At 43.2% G+C, this 7,483-nt stretch overlaps 1 long non-coding RNA gene across 1 annotated transcript; it reads right to left on the bottom strand.

Annotated features, from left to right (window-relative positions):
* Positions 1-28: 28 nt before the first annotated feature.
* Positions 29-4,511, bottom strand: LOC129826390 (uncharacterized). Its single transcript, XR_008755026.1, has 4 exons — positions 3,791-4,511; positions 915-1,203; positions 344-579; positions 29-202 (listed from the first exon to the last, which is right to left on the bottom strand). It is a non-coding gene; the product is annotated as an uncharacterized LOC129826390 (long non-coding RNA).
* Between the last annotated feature and the right edge of the window lie 2,972 nt (positions 4,512-7,483).

Below are 7,483 nucleotides of genomic sequence, written 5' to 3' on the forward strand. Positions count from 1 at the left end.
GCGCCCAGCTCTGTGCGCCCAGCTCTGTGCGCCCAGCTCTGTGCGCCCAGCTCTGTGCGCCCAGCTCTGTGCGCCCAGCTCTGTGCGCCCAGCTCTGTGCGCCCAGCTCTGTGCGCCCAGCTCTGTGCGTCCAGCGTAGCCAGGGTTCATAGTGCTGAAGATTCCCATGCGGTCGTCCATGCTGATCTCCAGGCCCTGAAAACTGACACCCACAACACAACTGAGTTCAAAGCCTCCTGAGTCAATGTCACCAACAGTCTTTAGGGAAAACGTCTTAAAATTGTTATTACCTTGCCATAAGTACATCATTGATGTTCTGTCGCAATTGTTTCTAGCTACTTACTCAAATTGCAATGTTTTTGTATCCAGAACTGTCCAGGCAGTCTCCAGACATCAAAGAAATGACTGTGTGCCATAATAACCCACATGGAAGCACTTTGAGGTGCAGGATGAGAGCATTGCGGATGGTCTGGATCTGGGAGTAGATGACAGACAGCAAGAGTCATCGATGAGGTTGAATTCATCAAAGCAGCCCCAGGCAACACACTGGGCCAGGCCAGACAAAATCTTACCCACAGCCTGGACACAGAGGGGGAAGACAGAGGAGAGGAGAAATTAATACATAAGGTAAATAAAGAAACCATTAATATGGACTACAATTGCCGTTGTAACCATACCTGCAACAGCGCTAATAATGTAAAAGCATATTATGCATTTTTTAAATATGATATTATAGAGAAAATAAAACTTTATTTTTGCCGTGAGGACCAGAACCAGTCCTTGGTGGACTGTCTTCCCTGTTCCAGCCAGCCCTGCAGGGGCTCCACCCAGGTACATGGACAGGGCCTGAGGCAAGCACAAACACAGTGGTAGCTAAGTTAGACAAAATCTTTGTTGAGGTTCAGGTAATGTACCTGTGTGAGGGTGAGGTAGATGCGGTCAGTCGGCTGGGTGATGACCAGATGACCATTCAGCCCCATGTATTCATAATCATAGCAGAAAGCTGGTGCACAAACAGAGCAGGTGGACATTGATGATATGAGCCACGCACACAGACAGCTCCCGGGCAATGCGCTCCGTGAAGGGCTCCATGCGTTCATCCTTGTTGTAGTAGCTGGAGATGATCCACACCATGTACAGACAGTTCATCGTCAGAGGGATGGTGTCCAGAATCACAGCAAAGTCTGCCACGGTGGCCAGGTTCTGGAACACACAACACAAATGCTTAGTCTCTGTGCATGGAGAAGAGCCTACAACTTAGCCTCAGGGATAGAAGGACAACATATCAAAAGAGCATGTTAGCAGCAGAAAAGTCAGACCTACAGTACCAGTCAAAGGTTTGGACACACCTACTCATTCAAAGGCTTTTCTTAATTTTTGACTATTTTCTACATTGTAGAATAATAGTGAAGACATCAACACGATAAAATAATACATGTAGTAACCAAAAAATTGTTAAACAAATCAAAATATATTTTGACAGCTTTGCACACTCTTGGCATTCTCTCAACCAGCTTCACCTGGAATGCTTTTCCAACAGTCCTGGAGGAGTTTCCACATATGCTGAGCACTTGTTGGCTGCTTTTCCTTCACTCTGCGGTCCAACTCTTCCCAAACCATCTCAACTGGGTTGAGGTCGGGTGATTGTGGAGGCCAGGTCATCTGATGCAGCACTACATCCCTCTCCTTCTTGGTCAAATAGCCCTTACACAGCCTGGAGGTATGTTGGGTCATTGTCGTGTTGAAAAACAAATGACAGTCCCACTAAGTGCAAACCAGATGCGGATGGCGTATCACTGCAGAATGCTGTGAAAGCCATGCTGGTTAAGTGTGCCTTGAATTCTAAAGAAATCCCTGACAGTGTCACCAGCAAAGCACCCCCACACCATCACACCTTCTCCTCCATGCTTCACGGTGGGAACCACACATGCGGAGATCATCCGTTCACCTACTCTGAGTCTCACAAAGACACAGCGGTTGGATCCAAAAGTCTCAACTTTTGACTCATTAGACCAAAGGACAGATTTCCACTGGTCTAATGTCCATTGCTCGTTTTTTCTTGGCCCAAGCAAGTCTCTTCTTATTATTGGTGTCCTTTAGTAGTGGTTTCTTTGCAGTAATTTGACCATAAAAGCCTGATTCACACATTCTCCTCTGAACAGTTTATGTTGAGATGTGTCTGTTACTTGAACTCTGTGAAGCATTTATTTAGGCTGCAATTTCTGAGGCTGGTAACTCTAATTAACTTATCCTCTGCAGCAGAGGTTACTCTGGGTCTTCCTTTCCTGTGGCGGTCCTCATGAGAGCCAGTTTCATCATAGCGCTTGATGGTTTTTACGACTGTACTTGAAGAAAGTTCTTGACATTTTTCAGATTGACTGACCTTTATGTCTTAATAAAGTAATTAAGGACTGTAGTTTCTCTTTGCTTATTTTTACACTGCTGCTACTCTCTGTTTATCATATATGCAGAGTTACTTTAACTATACATTCATGTACATACTACCTCAATTGGGCCGACCAACCAGTGCTCCCGCACATTGGCTAACCGGGCTATCTGCATCGTGTCCCACCCACCATCCACCAACCCCTGTTTTACGCTACTGCTACTCTCTGTTCGTCATATATGCATAGTCACCTTAACCATTCTACATGTACATACTACCTCAATCAGCCTGACTAACCGGTGTCTGTATGTAGCCTCGCTACTTTTATAGCCTCGCTACTGTATATAGCCTGTCTTTTTACTGTTGTTTTATTTCTTTACCTACCTATTGTTCACCTAATACCTTTTTTTGCACTATTGGTTAGAGCCTGTAAGTAAGCATTTCACTGTAAGGTTTCACTGTAATGTCTACACCTGTTGTATTCGGCGCACGTGACAAATAAACTTTGATTTGATTTATTTGAGCTGTTCTTGCCATAATATTTGGTCTTTTACCAAATAGGGCTTTATTCTGTATAAAACCCATACCTTGTCACAACACAACTGATTGGCTCAAACTTATTAAAAAGGAAAGCAATTCCACAAATCAACTTTTAACAAGGCACACCTCTTAAATGAAATGCATTCCAGGTGACTACCTCATGAAGCTGGTTGAGAGAATGCCACGTGCGCAAAGCTATCATCAAGGCAAAGGGTGGCTACTTTGAAGAATTTCAAATATAAAATATATTTTGATTTGTTTAATCCTTTTTGTTTACTACATGATTCCATGTGTTATTTCACAGTTTTGATGTTTTCACTATTATTCTACAATGTAGAAAATAGAAAAAAATTAAGAAAAACCCTTGAATGAGTTAGAATGTCCAAACTTTTGACTGGTAATTTACATATTTCAATAACACATGGATGTTCTCTTGATACACGCATGAATTGGAACCTTGGCAAAATGGCGGACGGAAGACAGGGTGGTGCGGCAGGTGCCGCTTCTCATTCGAATGCTGTAATTTTATCTAAACCATCAGGTGTACGCCGACCCCAGCTAAGTAACTCATGCAAAGAGTTAAAGCGCAATTATGTGTTTTATCTCCAGTACTCTGCCATGATTGTCAGTTATGTAGCTGTTCTACTGATAATCTCAGTGCGTCCTTGCTGGGATGACACAATCAATCTACTACCGGAGAATATTAACACCAAACACATTGGTTCACCGTTCCACGGGAGCGGATAGTACACAGCATACCATAATGTTCTGAATAATGGCCAAGTATACCTCGCTCCTTATTCTACTGAACCGCTCAGGCGCAACAAACACAAGTCCAACATTTATCGGAAACTGTTAAACTACCTGTTCACTACCCTCCTGCTCTCCGGGGATGTGCAACTCAATCCTGGGCCCAACATCACCGAGCCAGCGATACGCACCGGAGTGGAAAGCGGTGGATGGCCTCGTCCACTGATCGTCGCCGCTGTGGAAGTGGGTGAGTGCTATGGTCCTATGGTTTCTCTCGACTCACCCGGCTCCAGGATAGATTTTGACTCTTCAAACATACCAAAGTCGCTATATGCGATCCCTGACTCTGCTTCTGGTACGCAAGCTGTTTTAATTAGTTCCCCGCATCCAGTGCAGGCGGGAGGGATTGTTAATTGCGCTACCGAACTGTCCCTAATCAAAACGGCCTAAACCCAGCCGTCAGAAAACACAGAAAATTTAACTTTTTTCAATGTGTCAATCACTCTCGAGTCATCTGGGACCCACGAGCTAAACCCAAGGGACTACTAGGGGGGCACTTGAACATTCGTAGTGTCATTCCAAAAAGTGATCAAATTCAACATCTACTCACAGACTCCAACCTTGACTTTCTCTGCCTCTCAGAGACATGGCTCCATAAAAACTCTCCATCTGCTGCTTTGATTGTGCCTGGCTACAATGTTTTCAGGAGAGACAGGACTGAAGGAAGAGGAGGGGGTGTGATGATTTACATTAAAGAACATATCCGATGTAAACAAATTGAGTGGTCATGTGATAATGAACTAGAATGTATTGGCCTGAACATTACACTGTCTCCCCAAATGTATTTTACCCTCATTGGAATGTATAGGCCACCTTCCACCAAAAGTGTGTTTTTTGATCAGTTTAATAACATGCTTAGGGAATGTGATTTTGGGAAAGAGGTCATCTTAATGGGAGATTTTAACATTAATTATGAAGACAAGTGTTGTAGGAAAACCCTCAAACGGATCACTAATACCTTTGACCTTACACAGCTAGTTAAAGGGCCAACCAGGGTGACTTGTTGCTCTAAAACACAGATTGATTTGGTGTTCAGTAATAAACCAGAGAGAGTGACTAAATCATTCAATATGGTTACTGGGCTATCTGATCATAATCTGACACTTATAGCCAGAAAGCTGTCTGAGCAGGTTTAACCTCTCTACTGTTAGAAAGCCTGATCAACTAAGAATACCTAAGAGTGAATTAAGCTATTTTGAAAACGCAATTAAGGGAATTAACTGGAATGATCTCTTGTCCTATGCAGACGTGGAAGCTGATAGTCAAGTTTTTCTATCCACAATCCAGACTACATTAAATGGTTTCCTAAAGAAAATCAAATCCAAACCTGGCCAAAAGAGCACTCTTCCTTGGCTAAATGGAGAAATCTGGAAATTGATGAAGGAACGAGATTATTATCTAAAAATAGCCCTAAGATCCAAATTAGAGCATGACAGACGTAGGTTTACCATGTTGAGAAATAAGGTGATGAAAGAAATCAGACAGGCCAAGGCAAACTTTTTTTATTAACATAATTGGTGAAGCAAAGGGAAATTCTAAACTGATCTGGGAGAATCTAAAAAAGTTAACAGGGAAAGACCATAGTAACACTGCAAAAAGACTAGAAATCATGGTGAATAACAATCTAACACAGGATGCAGTCGAAATAGCAATAGCCTTCAATTCCTACTTTATTGACTCTGTCAGGGTACTGACACAGAACCCTTCCACTGGTTTCTTGGGCTCAGTGCTAGTAAATGATGCTCAACCTGTCTTCATCATAAGGGAGGTTTCTGAGTCAAAGGTGGACAAGGTGATTAGCTCACTAAAGAACTCTAAAGCCAAAGATGTGTTTGGGATGGACTCTACCTTTCTTAAAAACTACAAAGAGTCACTCATTGGCCCCATTACTAAGGTCACCAACACATCTATTGGTCTCGGGGTGTTTCCAAGGGTATGGAAGTCGGCCATAATAACGGCCATCTTTAAATCAGGCGACCCTGCTGACGTGAGTAACTACAGGCCCATTAGTATACTACCTGTGGTGTCAAAGGTTGTTGAAAAGTGTGTAGCAGAACAACTGATTGCCCACCTCAACAACAGCCCCTTCACATTACATTCCATGCAGTTTGGCTTCAGAGCGAAACACTCCACAGAAACGGCCAACTGCTTTCTTCTGGAAAATGTGAAGTCCAAGATGGACAAAGGGGGCGTTGTTGGGGCTGTGTTTCTGGACCTAAGGAAGGCTTTTGATACTGTTAACCATGAGATTCTCATCACAAAATTGTCCAAGTTCAACTTTTCCCCCGATGCCTTGAGATGGATGAAATCATACCTTGAAGGCAGAACTCAGTGTGTCAGAGTGAGCAATGAGCTGTCGCCCACTCTTAGCTATGATGTGGGTGTGCCCCAAGGGTCAATACTGGGGCCCCTCCTGTTCAGCCTGTACATTAATGATCTGCCTTCTGTCTGTACTGGGTCTGAAGTTCAAATGTATGCAGATGATACAGTGATATATGTGCATGCAAAGAGCAAACAACAAGCTGCACAAGAACTCACTACTGTAATGGTCCAGGTTACAAAGTGGCTCAGTGACTCGTGTTTGCATCTCAATGTGAAAAAAACTGTTTGCATGTTCTTCACAAAGAGGGCAACAGATGCTACTGAGCCAGATGTCTATGTGTCAGGGGAGAAGCTCCAGGTGGTATCTGATTTTAAGTACCTTGGCATCATACTTGATTCCAACCTCTCTTTTAAAAAGCATGTGAAAAGGGTAATTCAAATAACCAAATTCAACCTAGCTAATTTCCGATTTATACCAAATTGTTTGACTACAGAGGTAGCAAAACTGTACTTCAAATCTATGATACTCCCCCACTTAACATACTGCTTGACTAGTTGGGCCCAAGCTTGCTGTACAACAGTAAGACCTATTCAGTCTGTCTACAAACAGGCTCTCAAAGTGCTTGATAGGAAGCCCAATAGCCATTATCACTGTCACATCCTCAGAAAGCATGAGCTCCTGAGTTGGGAAAATCTTGTGCAATACACCGACGCATGTCTTGTATTCAAGATCCTAAATGGCTTGGCTCCCCCTCCACTCAGTATTTTTGTTAAACAGAAAACCCAAACATATGGCAGCAGATCTACAAGGTCTGCCATGAGAGGTGACTGTATAGTTTCCCTAAGGAAAAGCACCTTTAGTGAATCCGCTTTCTCTGTGAGAGCTTCCCATGTCTGGAATACACTGCCATCAGACACACATAACTGCACCACATATCACACTTTCACAAAATGCTTGAAGACATGGCTAAAGGTCAATCAGATTTGTGAACATGGTCCCTAGCTGTGTGTTGCCGCTTTCCATGTCTGTTGTCTGTAACTTGTGAGGTGTGGAAACACTTCGTTGCTTTTATGAATTTTGTCTTACTGCTTTTTGTTCTATGTTGCTCTGTCTGTATGCTACGTCTTGCTTGTCCTATGTTGCTATGTCTGTATGCTATGTCTTGTTCTATGTTGCTATTGTCTATATTGTAATTGTTTTTAATAACCTGCCCAGGGACTGCGGTTGAAAATTAGCCGGCTGGCTAAAACCGGCACTTTTACTGAAACGTTGATTAATGTGCACTGTCCCTGTAAAAATAAACTCAACTCAATGTTTCTGCTATAATGTGATACTTAGGGAGAACAGGGCCTGTTCCTCAGGACTATAAGCTCACCTTGAAGTGTCTCTCCAGTGTGCTAAGGAAGCGCACAATCCCCACATGG

Source organism: Salvelinus fontinalis, chromosome 28, assembly GCF_029448725.1.
Source record: "Salvelinus fontinalis isolate EN_2023a chromosome 28, ASM2944872v1, whole genome shotgun sequence".
NCBI lineage: Eukaryota > Metazoa > Chordata > Actinopteri > Salmoniformes > Salmonidae > Salvelinus > Salvelinus fontinalis.